Source organism: Biomphalaria glabrata, chromosome 8 (genome assembly GCF_947242115.1).
Source record: "Biomphalaria glabrata chromosome 8, xgBioGlab47.1, whole genome shotgun sequence".
In the NCBI taxonomy this organism is placed as follows: domain Eukaryota; kingdom Metazoa; phylum Mollusca; class Gastropoda; family Planorbidae; genus Biomphalaria; species Biomphalaria glabrata.
In genome coordinates this window covers 4,007,334-4,027,188 of record NC_074718.1, presented here as the reverse complement: position 1 = coordinate 4,027,188, position 19,855 = coordinate 4,007,334, and positions in this window count along the sequence as shown.

Sequence of the window (19,855 nt, the reverse complement as noted above, 5' to 3'; positions counted from 1 at the left end):
CTATAGTTGAAGCTCCTGTGTCGCTAGTAGTAATTGTTCTTATTGTTACCCGCTGAGGTGCGGACGTGATTTGTTGTTAACGTATTGGATACTTTTGATACCGCTGTTATGCGGATATGATTATTATTTCTTGACTTGTAGCACTAACAAGGAGTGCAGTATATTATTATTATGTTGTAAATAAAATCTTCATGTTGTCTGCTGAACGGACTTGAGTCAGTCGTATAGTGTCGTATAGTGTTTGTCTCGTCACGTGTCTAGAGTACTTCAGGAAGTAAGAACCCAGTATTACACCATTCAACGTTCATTTACATTTTTGGTAGCCAGTATGTTGTGTTCTAGACACGCACGGACTCAACTCAAACACCACTCAAGTGAAACCAGTCACAAGTATTCAAGTAGATCATCATTCAACTAACCTGAGCCTGCACTTTTTCACCGGTTGACCTGACCCGTATTTACTAGAGTCCACTTTATCATTGACCAATTCGAACTTAACATCAATAGCGTGTATATTTTAAACCTGGTCAATGCCTATTTCTCCACTATTGTCGACAACTTGAGATTTAGCACGGCGTGACATCGCCATCGGCGGAAACCGAATACGGCTGATACATTTGTGTGGGTGAAAAACTCAAGGCGTCGCTCGAAGACAGCTGATACATTTGTGTGGGTGAAAAACTCAAGGCGTCGCTCGAAGACAGCTGATACATTTGTGTGGGTGAAAAACTCAAGGCGTCGCTCGAAGACAGCTGATACATTTGTGTGGGTGAAAAATTCAAGGCGTCGCCTGAAGACAGATGATACATCGTTTCCACGTGAGCGCTCGTCACCAACTTTTGACACGCTCTTGCATTGTCGAGGTTTCACCTTACATTGCTATACAGAAGGTCCTCCATTTAGACCTCTGTTCACTTATGGTCATTCTGTTTTTTCAGAGACGTTACATATTTGGATTATCTAAGCTGAAGTCTTCCACTTAAGTACTGTTGGATTTATTGGATTATTTATACGAATGTTCAAGTACTTTTGTATTATTGATCTTTGACGTTCAAGTTGGACTAACTTGTACCTATTGGCGCTCTCCTAGTCATCGTTGTACGCCGAAGAAACACGTGCCTGCATTACTACACTTAACTCTTGGATTATCTTATTGGATTATTTGGATTACCTGTTGGACTTGTGTTAATTGTAAAGGTCAAGCGGAAATATTTTTTGACATTACTTGAGCATTTGAGCCATCTTATGGCATATGACTGGATTATTTTACTACTACTTTGATGCTCACATTGATGTGTATTCTCAATCGGATTACTTAGTTACCTTACCCATGGATTATTATGGAATTACTCAAGCTGTATTTGTATTTGACAAGCTACAAGAGAGAAGGGGATGAATCTACACTAGTCTACAAAAGAAAGAATCTGTAAGTAATAATTAAGAATTGGATATATGATTAATAAAGTACATTGATTTTGCTGTGGTATAGCAGTAATTGAAGTTGATTATATATAGAGTTAGTGGTTGATAACTCTTGGAACCATATTAAATTGATTTTCATTTTTTATATTTGTTACCTTAAAGGGCGGATGGCGTGGGTCTGTCTTATGTTTTGAGACTGAAGCGGCACAATTTATTTGTTCCGTTCCATTTCACTTCATCTGATAGGAATCTTTAGGGATTTTCTTTTTGTTCTCCTAGTCCTAATAAGGTCCGAGTAGACCAGCCTTGTTCGGTAGGGACTTCTAGATCATTCAGAAATTTTCTTGTTTAGTCGTATTTAGTTATGTTTGTACAATCGTAGTGTGATTTCTCTTTGTATTCATATTTTTTGTTTGTGTAAGTCTCGTATTTACATATCTGTGATTCTTCTGTCAAAGTCTTCTATTTTATTGATTTCTTTTAAAGCAGACTGTATTGTTATCTATATTGTTTTTGTGTTCGTCACTTATCCTTTAATTTATCTCTTTATTCTCTTATTAATTTATTTTTTGCATTTCATTTTTTCACTGCACATATAACATGTTACAAAGATATATTTGAAATAATAATATTGTGTACATGTATACTATCACTTGAATTAGAGCCTTATTTTTTGAGCTCTTGTACTTATTTTGTATTGACACATTTCTCGTACTCTGATTATTTTGTAGGTACATTTTGACGCAACACTTATTACTATTGACTCATTTGTACATTGTATTTGGCACACATTGACTACAAACTTAACACATTTATTGGCCATCTATTATTTAAATATCAAAGATACATGCAAAGTGAGACATTATTATTTGTATTTTCATAACTAAGCACTCACTACACAGTTAATACTACATACAGATTGGAATCCTATATATTTGTTGACTTTATACACGTTGAAGATTATTTAATATTTATTGACATTATACACACTTGAAGCCTAAGCCCATACCTATCAACAATGTCTACCTATGATAAAATCTTGGAGTTGGCCAGAGAAATGGAATTGAAGGGTGAAAAGAAAAGAGAGTTTATCGAAAGAGAATTGGATGAATTAAAGAAGAAAGAACGTGAAGTAGCGGAACGAGATGAACGAGCGGCAGAAAGAGCGCATCAGAAAGAAATGAAAGAAATAGAGGGAAAAGTTGAGTTAGCTAAACTGGAAGCTGCAAAAGTGAATCCGAACATATTACAACCACTGACACAGCAAGCCAAACCATACGTTTCAAAGTTCCATAAGTTCAATGAGAAAAATGAAACTCTTGAAAACTACATCGTGCAATTTGAGCACATAGCCTCAACGTATGACATGTCTCCCAGAGATATGGCCAAGCACCTACTCGCCAATCTCGCAGGTGAACCGCTGAACATAATAGCCACCCTGACACCTGAACAAAAGACTGACTACAAGGCTGTGAAAAACAGACTTCTCGAACACTTTGGCAAATCCGAGGACCACTACAGAAAACTCTTTCGAGACATCAGATTGCAAAAGAACGGTGATTACAACAGAATTATTTTCGAAATTAAGCAAAATATCTTAAAGTGGCTCGAACTCTCCAACTGTGACATGAAGAAACCAGACGAAATCATTGATATGTTCTTAATTGACAGCGTACTATTGAATGTTACAGACAACGTTTTCACTTTCCTGAAAGAGAAGAAAATTAAAAACGAAACAGAACTCATAAGTAACCTGAATTTATTCAAAGACAGCCATCCCAATCACACCATCGACAGAAGAGACCATCAAATAGCTGCCACCATTAACACTGATTCAAGTAAATTCAAGTACAGCAACACTAAAACCTGCTTTAACTGCGGCATAAAGGGTCACATAAAGAGCCAATGTAGATCAATCAACAGAAGCACTTTCCAGTATCGAAGTGGCACATATCGGGACAATAAATATGACAACAGAAGAAACAGCAGAGCAACCCAAAGCTATAGTCCTAACGATAGAAGAAGGCAATACAACACCAACAACGATAATTACAACTTCCAGAACTATCAAAGAAGACAGCAATACAATACCAACAACTTTCAGAACTATCACAGACAATCCAGACGTGATGGCCACGAACGAAACAGATACAACAGAAATACTTCAAACAGATGGCAAAGTAACAGCAACAATAGAATCCATAGACGCCCTAGCAGTTATGACAACTCAGCCGCAACCCTCGAAACTCATGAACACGAACATGTAGCATTCATGAACTCAACTCCAGACAATAATTCCTATCCAATACTTACAAACGGGCTGGACAACGCATCACGAAACAGTAACATTAGAACTGGAAACACACATGACACTAGTAGTTAGCAAGCTAGACATAGGGCAGCACAACATACAATTTTGTTGATTATACAATAGGATACAACACCATCACAAAATCACTAAATATCAGTAATATAACTAAACAATGACATTGTTCACATAAGTCAACAACTATAATTATCACACTATTTTACATAACACTAGCACCGTTAAGGACTCATTAGCCAGTACAAGTGTAAGTCATTGAATCTGTTGATGCCATATTCTACATATAACTTTGATTGTATTAGTACACATGACACTTCAAGAGGTCATATGTGTCCAAATTTTTTTTCCCAAGAGTCCATTTGAACAGAACGCAGTCATATTAGAACCTGAGTATGTGATACTATTTATTGAAATGTATTTTTCATTTTTTCAAATGTACATAACCTTTGTAAATTGTATAGATATGATTGTGACATTGATCTTCACTGATGAATTTATTTTTCCCACATATCATTTTTGAAGACTATTTGAGCTTAATTCATGGCTTGAAGAGATATACTTGATGACATGTAATACAAACAATGATTTTTTGAGAAGAATATTGTATTGATATGAGAAGTATTGGAGCATTATTGATGGCTCGTGAAGTAATATATATATAATGTGTGATGAAATCACTGATTTTTTTAGAAGATTGTATTTAATATGAGAAACTAATGGAGCATTATTGATGGCTCGTGAAGTAATATATTTGATGATGTGTTGTAGACACTGATTTTTTTGAGAAGATAGTATTTAATATGAGAAATTTATTGGAGCATTATCAATGGCTCAAAGCAATATATTTGATATGTGATGTAAGCACTGATTTTTTTTGAAAGAACATTGTACTTGATTCATGAAGACTATTGGAGCAATATTAATGGCTCAAAGTAATATATTTGATTTTTGAAAAGAACATTGTATTTGATTGATGAAGACTATTAGAGCACTACTAATGGCTCGAAGTAATATATTTGATGTTACATAATGTGAAAAGCTGATTCATTTTTTTGAGAGAGGATTGTAACTTATACATATGTTAAAGCAACTTGAGTTCACAGTAAGACATATGAGCCAAATGAATATCATAATGACCTTCACGCTTTAATATGCTTATGACTTTGATGATTTAGACGTTCCCGATAAATCATCATTGAAGAATATATTTTCTTGACTTTTATGATTTAGTTGCATTGTCAAAACATTCATTATTTTCGTACACACCATTGAGACAACATAAATATTTATTATAGATACATTTCACTTGCATTGATTTATTTTAAAGAACATTGTCAATATTTTTTCATTTGACCATGTAACCATTGTCAATATTTTTTTCATTTATGTAACACCTGATTGGATAAACCAAGTAAATTTGTATACGAGCATTTTCCATGGCTGCTCACTCAGTTGTAAAATTAATATTGAAAGCATTCTTTTGATAAATTGAGAATTTACTTTGAAATTTTGTGTAAAGAAGAAACACTTGCTTTTTGAGTAATCTTGACAACTATGAGTATTGTCTACACAGACAAATATTTTTTCAAATATTGTAAGATCAAATGAGACCATATATTAGTCTCATCAAAATTTTTGATAGCATGATAAGACATGTGCAAGAGATTATAGTACGTATTGTACATTTGTATATATTATTTTTTCTCTCAAAAGATGTAACTATACATATAATAGTATTATTACTTAAATTTTAAAAGATTTTTACAAAATCTTTTTTTGAGGGAAAGGGCGTAATGTCACAGTCTTAGTTGACATTGCATGATCTAAAGTTCACGTCATGTTAAGAGTTTAAAAGACACGTGGAATTCCTGATGTAGAAAACAGGAAGTAGAATGAAAAGTTGACTTGGAGTTCAGTCAAGTCAAGTCAGTAAGGTCTTGCTCCCGGTCCAGGAAGGTTGGACGTTTCTTCCTGGACACTTGTATTTATGTATATAGCATGAAAGTCAATGGACTAATGATTGTTGCTCAATAATATTTGAGAGCTGATTTCATAATGTGCTTATTGGATATTAAAGTATTATTCGTATTTCAATGGATATCTATAGTTGAAGCTCCTGTGTCGCTAGTAGTAATTGTTCTTATTGTTACCCGCTGAGGTGCGGACGTGATTTGTTGTTAACGTATTGGATACTTTTGATACCGCTGTTATGCGGATATGATTATTATTTCTTGACTTGTAGCACTAACAAGGAGTGCAGTATATTATTATTATGTTGTAAATAAAATCTTCATGTTGTCTGCTGAACGGACTTGAGTCAGTCGTATAGTGTCGTATAGTGTTTGTCTCGTCACGTGTCTAGAGTACTTCAGGAAGTAAGAACCCAGTATTACACCATTCAACGTTCATTTACAAGGGGTCCCAAACGGAGGATGCATATTCTATTATTGGCCTAACCAAGGTTAAATAACATTTTAGTTTTATGTTCTTATTTGATTTATAGAAATTTCTTTTAATAAATCCTAATGCTTTGTTTGATTTTTTTGTAGTTTCATCAATATGTGGATTCCATGATAGTTTTTCATTTATTATAACACCTAGGTATTTTGCGTTTTTAGTCTGTGTTACTGGTTTGCCATGAATAAGATAAGTGGAATTAATTTGTTTTAGTTTTTTTTGTTACTCTTAACAACTGACATTTTTCTGGGTGGAAAGACATGCTCCAATTTGATTCCCATTTCTGTAATTCATCTAATTCTCTTTGTAAAATATCTGTGTCCTGTGTTGTTTTTATTGTTCTATATATTATGCAATCGTCTGCAAATAATCTGACTTTTGTTCCTGAGGTAATGCAATTTGGTAAATCATTTATGTAAATTAAAAATAGTAGTGGACCCAAGACTGTTCCTTGAGGTACACCTGAGTTTACTGTTATCGGTGTTGATTTAGAGCCATTTATTATTACAGTTTGTTCTCTCCCTATCAGAAAATCTTTAATCCACTGATGCAGTGAACCATTAATGCCGAAATATTTTAATTTTTTAAGCAAACTATGGTGGTGAACTTTGTCAAAAGCCTTAGAAAAATCTAGTAAGATAGCATCTATTTGTTCACTATTATCTAAACCTTTTGAAAAATCATCAATTAGTCCTATTAGTTGTGTTTCACATAACTAATAGTAATATTCTATATAGTTAATTATACACGTAAATATATTGATCTAGAATTAGATCTAGTCTAGGTCCATATTTTGAATTTAATAAACCATTTCATTTGATTTAATTGTCATTGTAAATTAGCTTTCAACTTAGATTTAGACATAAATTAGGCATTGTAAACCTTAAACTAGATTTAGACTAGACCCCTTTAAAAACTAAAATCAACAAGTCATCATGAAATTGCTCTGGCTATTTATCCTAATAATTACTAAATACATACTAGCTGAACACAGAACCAGATCTACCTTAGTCAACACTAAACTTAAAAAAGAAACAACAGTCATAATCAATCATCACACTTTAGATCAAAGAACTTAAAAAATAACCTAACATACACATCCATAACACTAAAGAAGATTACCCATCACAAATGGAAGTTCTCAATCAGACACAGCAGAAATAAATACCTATCACTGTTAATATTAATAGCAGGAGATGTAGAGTCAAATCCAGGGCCTAGATCTAAAGATAGATGCAACATCTGCAAAAAAGTATGCACCATGAAACAGAAAGCCATTCAATGTGACACCTGCGATGAATGGTACCATGCATCATGTCTCCATATGAATACACCTGTGTATTATGCCTTAGGCAACAAAGATGCATCATGGCACTGTGTACCGTGTGGGTTACCTCAGTTTACATCAGGACTGTTTGATTCCTTTGATGCAGACACTTCTAACCCATACAACATCCTAAACCAAACTCACCAACCACTAGCCAGATCCACTCCTGTTAAACCTAAATCTACTAAAATTAATACAACAGCCTCACTAAACAAACCTACTAAAGAAGTAACACCAAAATACCTTAAAACCTTAGTAATAAATTTTCAAAGCATTAGGAACAAAACAGCAGACTTAGAAATTTTATTAGAATGTGAGAAACCAGACATAATTGCAGGCACAGAAACTTGGCTACATCCTGAAATTTATAATGCAGAAATTTTCAATAGTAATTATGAAATTTTTAGAAAAGATAGGGCTGATAATCATGGAGGAGTTCTTTTAGCAATAAAAAACACTCTTATTGCAGAAGAAATTACCTTACCTAACTCAAAAAATATAGAATCAACATTTTGTAAAATTAATACCACATCAACATCCCTAATAATAGGCAGCATTTACAGACCACCAAATTCTAGTTTAGAATACATGCAGGAACTATGTAATCAGATTACGACACTTAAAGAGACAAATAAAAATGCAGTTTTTTGGATTATGGGTGATTTCAACCTACCTGATATAAATTGGAAAACACTAACCATAGATAAACACCAAAACCTTAAGGACATAAATGAGCTTTTCATAGAAACTTTACACAACCTAAGTTTAGATCAAATCATTAAAAAGCCAACTAGATTAAACAACACATTAGATCTCTTCTTAACCAACAGACCTGGATTAGTAGTTGATTATGATATTATCCCTGGTCTATCAGACCATGAGATCATAAAAATACACAGTCAGATAAAAGCAGTAGCCAATACAAAACCCAAAAGAAAAATCTTACTCTGGAATAAATGTAACCTAACACAACTACACCAAGCTGCATTAAACTTTCAACAAACATTCTTATTAGAAAAAGACATTAACCAACCAGTCGATGACCTCTGGAATTTCATTAAAAACCATCTTAAAAGCATTATAGAAAATCAAATACCAACTAAATACACATCAAACAAAATAAATAAATGCTGGTTTAATAATAGACTAAAGAAGCTTTGTAAACAGAAGGAAAACCTATATAGAAAATTTAAAGAAACTAATGCAGAAAGAGTTTACAAAAAGTATATAAAAATTAAACATTTAACCCAAAAAGTAAGCAGACAGCTGCAGAGTGAATACATAAACAATGTAATATCTAAAGACAACAACAAAAACCTATGGTCATACATTAAGTCTAAGAAAATGTAAACAACAGGCGTAGCGCCATTAAAAGATGAACATAACATAATACATAATGATAATGAAACTAAAGCAAACATTCTAAACAAATACTTTGCATCAGCATTCTCAGCCCCAGGAGACAAAGACATATTACTGAATTTGAACCAAGTAGACAACATAGAAGATATAGTAGTACAAGAAAATGGAATTCAAAAACTATTAGCCAACACCAAACCAAATAAAGCTTCTGGACCTGATAGTATTCCAGCTAGATTACTCAAAGAACTAAGTAATGAGCTAGCCCCAGTGTTCAAAATACTCTTTCAGGCTTCACTTAACCAGGGCAGAGTACCAAAGGACTGGAAAGAAGCTAATGTCACCCCCCTATTTAAAAAAGGAGAAAAATCTGACCCAGGAAACTACAGACCAGTATCACTTACCAGCATCACATGTAAAATCCTAGAACACATAATATGTAGCAACATCATAAACCACTTAGACAAACATAATGTCCTCACACCATACCAACATGGCTTTAGGAAATATAGATCATGTGAAACACAACTAATAGGACTAATTGATGATTTTTCAAAAGGTTTAGATAATAGTGAACAAATAGATGCTATCTTACTAGATTTTTCTAAGGCTTTTGACAAAGTTCACCACCATAGTTTGCTTAAAAAATTAAAATATTTCGGCATTAATGGTCCACTGCATCAGTGGATTAAAGACTTTCTGATAGGGAGAGAACAAACTGTAATAATAAATGGCTCTAAATCAACACCGATAACAGTAAACTCAGGTGTACCTCAAGGAACAGTCTTGGGTCCACTACTATTTTTAATTTACATAAATGATTTACCAAATTGCATTAGTTCAGGAACAAAAGTCAGATTATTTGCAGACGATTGCATAATATATAGAACAATAAAAACAACACAAGACACAGATATTTTACAAAGAGAATTAGATGAATTACAGAAATGGGAATCAAATTGGAGCATGTCTTTCCACCCAGAAAAATGTCAGTTGTTAAGAGTAACAAAAAAACTAAAACGAATTAATTCCACTTATCTTATTCATGGCAAACCAGTAACACAGACTAAAAACGCAAAATATCTAGGTGTTATAATAAATGAAAAACTGTCATGGAATCCACATATTGATGAAACTACAAAAAAATCAAACAAAGCATTAGGATTTATTAAAAGAAATTTCTATAAATCAAATAAGAACATAAAACTAAAATGTTATTTAACCTTGGTTAGGCCAATAATAGAATATGCATCCTCTGTTTGGGACCCCTCAACTCAAGAAAACATTAAGAAACTAGAACAGACACAAAATAGAGCAGTGCGATTCATAACAAATGAATATTCACATTTGACTAGAGTAACACCTTTAGTAAAATCACTAAATTTAGAAAGCCTTCAGGACAGAAGGCTCAAAAGTAAAGTAGCAATCATACATAAAACACTGAACCATAATCTTCAAATACAAAAACAAAATTTAATAAAATACTCTGAAAGACACAAAGATAAAGGCACATTCCTCGTCCCATATGCTAGGACAAATTTGTACAAATACTCCTTCTTCCCTAGTGCTATTAGAGCATGGAATGGGTTGCCTGAGCTAGCCAGGAAAACCAGTGACTTGGCAGAATTTAAGTCATTGGTTAATATGCATGACTAAATGCATGACGCGTAGGACGTAATCATCTTCTTTTTTGAAGTAACGTCTGTATTATATAAGATAAGATAAGATCTATATTTCCTGAAGCCATGTTGGTATGGTGTGAGGACATTATGTTTGTCTAAGTGGTTTATGATGTTGCTACATATTATGTGTTCTAGGATTTTACATGTGATGCTGGTAAGTGATACTGGTCTGTAGTTTCCTGGGTCAGATTTTTCTCCTTTTTTAAATAGGGGGGTGACATTAGCTTCTTTCCAGTCCTTTGGTACTCTGCCCTGGTTAAGTGAAGCCTGAAAGAGTATTTTGAACACTGGGGCTAGCTCATTGCTTAGTTCTTTGAGTAATCTAGCTGGAATACCATCAGGTCCAGAAGCTTTATTTGGTTTGGTGTTGGCTAATAGTTTTTGAATTCCATTTTCTTGTACTACTATATCTTCTATGTTGTTTACTTGGTTCAAATTCAGTAATATGTCTTTGTCTCCTGGGGCTGAGAATGCTGATGCAAAGTATTTGTTTAGAATGTTTGCTTTAGTTTCATTATCATTATGTATTATGTTATGTTCATCTTTTAATGGTGCTACGCCTGTTGTTTCCATTTTCTTAGACTTAATGTATGACCATAGGTTTTTGTTATATGAATAGGCCTACTACATTAAAAAAATATTTTGAATTTCAATTACAATAATATATTTATACTGTTTTACACTATATAGTGTCTAAAGATTTAAATGTGGCCAATTGCCTCATTAATAATAATAATAATAATAATAATAATCTTTATTATCCGTAAGGAAATTTGTCTTACAATTTGTGCATTACACCAAACAAAAAACATTATAACTAAAAGAAACCAAAGTGTACATTCACACCAGACGCACTCATAATTTACATGTGACAAAGTTTATACCAGATTGTTCTTATTTAATGATTTGATTGCCAGGGAAACAAAAGAGTGTTTGTGTCTGTTTGTCTTTGCTATCGGTGTCTTGTATCTCTTATGTGCTGGTAAAATCACAAAATCCTGACACAAAGGGTGATTCTTTATTTCGAGGATCTTGTTAGCTTTTTTTTATAGATGTTTGTCTCAAACGTATCAATATTCCCTCTAGGCTCTATTAATAATGCTCATGGTTTTGATCCAGTGCCTAGGCAAGGTAGAAATCTGACCAGGGGTGTAAATTACTAAATACCAATGCTAAACGCGGATATTGCCCTAGATTTGGTTGACTACAGCTACTTAAATGTCTAGATCTATTTCATCATTACAGTAATAAGAAGAAACTCCAAAACTAGACTAGCTCAGTAGCTGGACTTGATCTGGATTGAAGTCTAGATAGGCTTCTATTAAAGTATATAGAGTTTATAGAGTAATAGAGTAATAGAGATTATAGACTAGAATAGATCTATTAGATTTTTTTTAGATGGCAGGCACTTCGATTCTTTTATGTTGTCTTCCCATGTCCCATCGCTTTCTCTGCTTCCCCTACTTTACAGACGAGACGTTACTTCAAATGATGATCTAGACATTCTAGCTCTTGAAAATGAAAATTAAGTCACTAGTATAAAAGACTAGACTAGATCTAGATATAATCTAGTCACTAGGCCTACTAAAGACGTGAAGAGTAAATTGTAAATACTGTGAAAAAGGAAAAGGCGAAAATAAAAATCTAAATCAAGTTCATGATTTAGTCTAAATTAAGTTAGGTATTAGATTTAATTAGATCTAAATAGCACTTTAAAAGTTGCTAAAATCCCATTTCAATATGCTTGCTTTTTACCTTTTTTTTAAATAGATAATCTAGTTAGTATAGAGTGTAGCCTTCATTGTGATGTGAACTTTCCAAATCATTTCGGAGATATCCAATTTTATTTTTAGAAAAATCGGGAAGATTGCATGTTTTTGTACGAGAGTATTTTAAAAAAATAAGATAAGGGTGGGCGTGTCTGGACAGTTACTTGTATGGGGGCTACGAGCGTGACGATGGTGCCGCTACGAGGCATTTCGCCGGACGGCCCAGTTTCATTGGCGTAGCTATGGTGGAGGTGGGGTGAGTCTCCCGGGCCCCAATTTCAGGGGCTCCAAAATGAATGTCCTAAATTATTTTTTGTTTTGCATTAAATATTACGCCACTGCCATGTAATCTTGCTATTGACGTGGAGTCAAAAAATACCGGGTGTCAAGACTCGTTTCCTCTCTAATATACGTATGTGTATTAAATAAATGTACCCAAGTCCTGGGCAATACCACCACGACACATACAACGATAGAACAAAGATTCAGAATGCCAACTCACAGACATATAACATGTTTATTACATTATCTGTACTATAATACAGAATCAGTTCAGACATTTGAAATATCCAGTATCAATTAAAAATATATCAGCTTAATATTCCATAGACTGAATAGTGATAACAAAGAGAAATAATTAGAGTCTACACTTCGACTATATCTATATCCAAAAGTCCAACTGTCCTGGACTAGGAACACAACCACACTGCCTTATTATGAGTTACATTATATTCAACAAAAACATCTTACCAAATAAAATAATCCAAAACAATAACAGTTTTGAAGTCAACAACCTGAATTGCCCCCCCCCCCTTTTTCTCTTCTACAGTAAACAGGAGACCCAGGCTGACCAGAACTCAGTCCTGACACCAGGCAGCATTGATCTAGAAAATCTAGATGATGCTAGAGATGACTTTTGCTGCACAGAAAGCACGGCGATATGAATTGAGATTTGTCACTTGCGCATTATTTCGCCAATAAACAACGGGTAGGCCTATTATTTAATAAAAGTGTCCTGATGATTATTTTTTTTACATTAATTTTACTTATACTGTACCATTAGGAATTTAGATAAATATTTATAATTTATATTATCTCATGTCGAATGTCACATTGCAGGGGGTCAAGCCCTTCTGGGCGCCCAAGTCGCTAGTTACGACACTGCACAGTTTCTTACCAGAGCCACTATGGGAGGATAAGTCCTTCCTGCCCTGTTCCCAATCGGAGTTCATCTCAGGTGACGATAATGAATGATTGATTGTTTGATTGATTGTTTGATTTGAGGCACATCGGCACAATTTAGGCCATGTCGTGCCTGCAGTCCTTTAAGGACTACTCTCTCTCTAAACAACAGGGCCAGATTCTATACAGTCATATCATTAAAATCAAGGTCTATTCACAGTTAAAATAGTAAAGGTAGTAAAAATTTAAAGGAACATCATTTAGAGTTAGATTTTACTAGCAGAGGATCGCATAATAGATAGAACAATAAACAAGGAATATATTAAAAAAAAATCCTTTTTTTAAATAAAAAAAGAGCTAATCTGAAGGGAACGAACTCGTCCTTAAAACTAGATCTACCAAATAATGTACAAATCATTTCCCATATTCGATATCAAACACAATAATTATTTACCAATAATTAATTGACTAATTGAGTATTTTTGTTTATTTATTCATGTCTTGTGTGGTACAATAAATAATTGTTTACAGAATCAACTTGATCGGAGAATGCGTGAAGGAGGAACAGTACTTAATGGGTCTAAACCCAACAAATTTAGCCATATATGTGAATACTGGAGTATTAGTTTCCCTTGCTGCTATTAAACAAAATAAGGAATTACCAGTGATTAATTGTCTACTTAGTTACTTTTTTTTTATTGATTCGTGTCTTGTCTATGTCAATGAATAATTGTGCGAAGTTTCAGCTTGATTCGAGAATGGGTGTGGGAGAAATAACGTGTACAGACTTTTTACCAGACAGACAGAGTGAATTGATATAAGCTTTGTAAAAAAAAATACACTGCATTAGCATGCCGAGGTGGGGATCCTAGTAGTACATTTAGAGTTATTAGAGTATGGAATGGGTTGCTTGAGTCATACAGGAAAATAAATGACTTAGCAGAATTTAAGTCATTAATTAGCATGCATGACTGGATTGATCCAGGAACACGAGTAGGACGTAATCATTTTTTTTTTGAAGTAACGTCTGTATTTTATAAGATAAGATAGGATAACATAAGATAAATGTAAGTCATTCCCTAGTAAATCCTTTGACGTGTTCGAAAGTAAAAATAGTTTTAAGAATGTTGACATGACACTATTGTCTACGGCCATCATTGGCCTCCTTCAGTCGTAGAACGACTATGGTTCATCTCAGAGCACATTTCCTCGTGTGGCTGTGGTAGCCCTATTTTGGAGAGACACTCCCGTCCACAGATGGCGCAGGCTAAGGTGGCTTTTGCTTCGGTGGTAGAGGAGCTGGCCGTTTTTCGGATTGTACGTTTTGCTTCCTGAGCTGAGACCCATGTACTTTCACTGTCCATAGCTTTCTTGATCACGGCCTTACCAAGTTGAAAATAGTGGTTCTCGTCCGGTCACAGGGGTCAAGCAAAGTCCAGCGTGGTTAGTACTTAGATGGGTGACCGCTTGGGAACACCATGCGTTGTAGACATTTTTTTAGGCGCGGTGGCTGAGCGGTAAAGCGCTTTGCTTACGAACCGGGGTTCGAATCCTGGTGAAGACTGGGATTTATAATTTCGGGCACTTCGGGCGCCTCTGAGTCCTCCCAGCTCTAATGGGTATCTGACATTAGTTGGGGGAAAAGTAAAGGCGGTTGGTCGTTGTGCTGGCCACATGACACCCTCGTTAACCGTAGGCCACAGAAACAGATGACCTTTACATCATCTGCTCTATAGACCACAAGGTCTGAAAGGGGGAACTTTACTTCACATGATACAATGACTCGAGTTTCAACAATGGAGAGGAGAGTCATTAACTCTTTCTCTCCTAAATGACGCTACCAGCGTTGATTCCACCAGAATGTGGTAAATAATTACGGAGAGAAAGAGTTAAAAGCAGTCTTGTCGAGTTAGTCATCTCTCTACTTAAAGTACGATCTATCAAAATGCAATAATAGCAACGCATTAACCCCCCCCCCCCATTTTTTTCTTTATTTCGTATCGGGTATTGAAGAGAAAGGTCACTGATTATCACTGCATCACCCTGAAGTCTCGTCTGGAGAAACAACAAAAGAACATTGTTCAGTCCATCGAGCAGACAAGATAAAAAGAACACATTGCTTACAAGTGGTTTACATCCGCACACAAAGAGTTAAAGACTGAGGTCGAATATTACAAGATCCTACAGATTAGAAACAAACATTCCCGTTTCCTGTTTAGACGGCATGATTTACAATAGGAGGATGAGAAAGATCTAGACCTATAGGAGTGTAATCAGGTAGCGACAATATGTTAATAAATAGCTTTCAGTTTTCTAATGCACAGCCATGTTAATAGAATTTGACCTTTTGTAAGTAAAAAACAACAACAAAAACAACTTTTCAAGGAGGAGAACTCCACATTTACATCAAAATACACACACACACATATATATATATATTGTAAGATATATTTCCCTTTTTGATATCATTGAAAATTAATTAATTACCGCTATTTAATTAATTAATTGGTTAATTTTTTTGATTGATTCATGTTTTGTTAGGAACAGTGAACTATTGTGTAAAGGTTTCAACTTAATCCGAAAATGGGAAGTTGCAGAAACAACGTAGAAAGTTGTACCAGACAGACAAAAAGACAGACAGAGGTCGTATACGCTTTGCAAAAAGAAAGAACAAATATTGATTGGTATTTATCCCATGGTTTTAGGGACTTGGTCTGGAAAAAGCTGAGATCGTGACTGACAATATTACTAATGTATTCCAAAACAATTCAACAGATGTTTATCTGAAATAGTCAGTTTATAAGAAACATTCAGTCTATCTGAAACATGCAGGCTATCTGAAACATTCTGTCTATCTGAAACATTCAGTATATCTGAAACATTCAGTCTATCTGAAACATTCAGTCTATCTGAAATATTCAGTCTATCAGAAACATTCAGTATATCTGAAACATTCAGTCTATCTGAAACATTCAGTCTATCTGAAACATTTAGTATATCTGAAACATTCAGTCTATCTGAAACATTCAGTCTATCTGAAACATTCAGTATATCTGAAACATTCAGTCTATCTGAAACATTCAGTCTATCTTAAACATTTTGTATATCTGAAACATTCAGTCTATCTGAAACATTTAGTATATCTGAAACATTCAGTCTGAAACATTCAGTCTGAAACATTCAGTCTATCTGAAACATTCAGTCTATCTGAAACATTCAGTCTATCTGAAACATGCAGTCTATCTGAAACATTCAGTCTATCTGAAACATTTAGTATATCTGAAACATTCAGTCTATCTGAAACATTTAGTCTATCTGAAACATTCAGTCAATCTGAAACATTCAGTCTGAAACATTCAGTCTATCTGAAACATTTAGTCTATCTGAAACATTCAGTCTATCTGAAACATTTAGTCTATCTGAAACATTCAGTCTATCTGAAACATTCAGTCTATCTGAAACATTCAGTCTATCTGAAATATTCAGTCTATCAGAAACATTCAGTCTATCTGAAACATTTAGTCTATATGAAACATTCTGTCTGCACTAATACAGAAAATGTTTTTTTATGAACAATAATATTCATGATCTATATCAATAACATCTACAGCAAAAACATCTATAACAATAACATTCATAATCTATAACAATAACATTCATGGTCTGCGTGTTACCGTTTGGCTATTTAAGGAATTATATCGGAAGTACTTTAATGATTTTTTTTTTGTATGTTCTCTTGTGGTGAATACTTGTGTATTCGTGTCTAATGTATTGCTCTTTGGAATGTTATCACTCAGACGCGCACATATCCAGAACACAGGCCTCATCCGCAACGTGGTGACTGAGTGATGTCCAGGAACATTGGTTTGCCTTGACTAGCCCAGTTTTAAGTATATAGTGTTGGACATAACAACATTAGAACAATGAAGATTCACGATGATTTGTTCACTAGTAAACGCATCAACAAAAACATTTAGGATCGTATTCCCCGGGTTTTCTTTGGCTTTCAGGCTTCCATGAAACCTGGAGACGGCTGGCTTCGAAAGAATCCCTGTTTCTTCGTTTGTCACGTGAGGACATGTATAATACATGTGTTCGTACTTGTGTCTACAACAGAGAGCAATAGGAAAATAGGACAACCAAATGAACTAGGAACAATTTCTGGGGTAGAACATTACTGTTCGTGAGAGACTATGAAATTTGTTTTCTTTGTTTTTGACGATGTTAAACCTTTTTGAGCTGCTGAATAAAAAAAAAGGAGAATTAAAAAAACTAAGTACGCTAAGAACTACATGCTCTGCTTTCATTCTATCAAGTAACTTAAGATCACATATCTATAATCTTTCAAAATAGTGTTAGATAATAGAAGTCAACGTAAAAAATGCAAAACCCTGTTTACCAAATACATGTTGTAGAATTTTCTTTATTTATGGCGGTATATTCACATCTTTTTATCGCACTCTAGAATGTTTATCAATTCTCAAGATAGCCTTGAGATCGTGAATTGGTAATGTGGACCTTCAACTTGAGAACTTAGGGGAATGTAATAAATGAAAGGGAAAATTGTGGGTTGGTATATTGGTGAATATATAAGTGTGCTTGTGGGTATAATGCATATGTATGTAGATATTTGTGTGTTGTTATGTTAGTGGAAAGGTAGTGTGTGGGATACATGTATGTATATTTTTAGTATTACAGTAGTGGTTTTGTCATTGCAGATGTACTTGACTTAATGGAATTATTGACATAAAATAAATGCTTGGCTTGCATTAGGTATATTTCTATGTATTCTTGGGTGGTTAATTAATGTGTTGGACTGCGCACTCAGAAGTCTTTGACACCTTGTTTTGTAGCCCCTTGAGTTATGTACAAGATAATTGTGTGTATATATATCTATGTTTGTTTATGTGGGTGCGGTCATTCATGTATTGGTGTGTATTTAATTTTAGTCTTGGTTAGTTACCCTTTAGTTGTTGATTTGCTAATCCTTATATCAGTGTTCTGTCTCTGATGGTTTCAATATTTATTTAGTATATCTTTGCTTTAAAAGAATCTTTTCATTATTATTATTATAATTTTGTAAGTTAAGGGTTTGACCAAATGAAGGCGTTACATGGCAAAGAATTGTTTTGTTTTTTTATTATTTCCCTTGGTGTGAGATAAAAGGTGGCGACTTAACAGAGGCGCCCCAAAGGACTTCAAAGACCAGCTTAGGCGTCAACTTTCCTTGGCTGACGTAGAGGAGAGCACCTGGTTGCATGAGGCCTCAGAACGAGACAGCTGGAGGTCACTCACGAAGGCCGCGGGATACACATTTGAGACCAAAAGAAAATCTGCTGCCGAGGACAGACGCAGATGGCGAAAAGAAAATCTCAATCGACCACCTGCGGACAATGGTTATGCTTGCCCTAGATGTGGCAAAATATGTAGGTCACAGCTGGGGCAGCGCAGCCACGGGAAATACTGCATTCCTCACTAATCTTCGGACTCAAGCCTTATTTTTATAGTTTTTGGTGTGAGATTATTAATCAAGGCTAGTAGTGCTTTATTTGTACTGGGGACTATTTAACAAAAATGAAAAATGAATAGATAAATAAAAATTACTCACAGATTGTATCTTTTCAGTCGGTGGTGATTCTAACAGAACTCCAGGACCTCTCGGTGTCAGCTGGTGGAGATTAGTTGTCCCGGTACTTCGGCGGGGGAAACAATTATCGCCAGACCAGACATACTGGAATGCATAATTAATCTTAGATTATATCTAGTCCTCTAAGTGCCTCATGAGCTCACTGCAATGCTGTGTGGCCTCAATCTTGGGTTGAAGACAACATCTTCGTACCGGTCTGTCAACTTGTGGAGGTTTCTCTGCTAGTGATTTGGGAAAACGGTCATAGTAATAATGGTCCTTTGAAACTTTGAGCCTGTATACAATGGCGTGGGACTTATGACTGAGTGATGTACACGAACAGTTTTTTTTTGTGTTGATTAGCTCCCTTTGTGATACATAACAACAGTTTCAGGAATTCAATCGCACCAACAAAAACATTTATACTGCTTGGAACCTTTGGGCTTCCATAGAAAATAAGGACAGATCCTTCCGAAAGAATCCCAAATATCTTCATTCGTCTACAACAGAGGACAATGGACAACCACGTGATGGTCAAGTTTGGACAGTTCATGAACAATGTTAACGTCAACTGTTGTGTAAACCGTAAACTTATGTTAGTGTCTTATGTGTTGTTGGCAAATGTAATCTCTTCAGTACTGAATAAAAAAAACAAACAGATTAACTTGGTTCTTTAAGGTTTTTATTGCCTAAAGTGGTCATGGA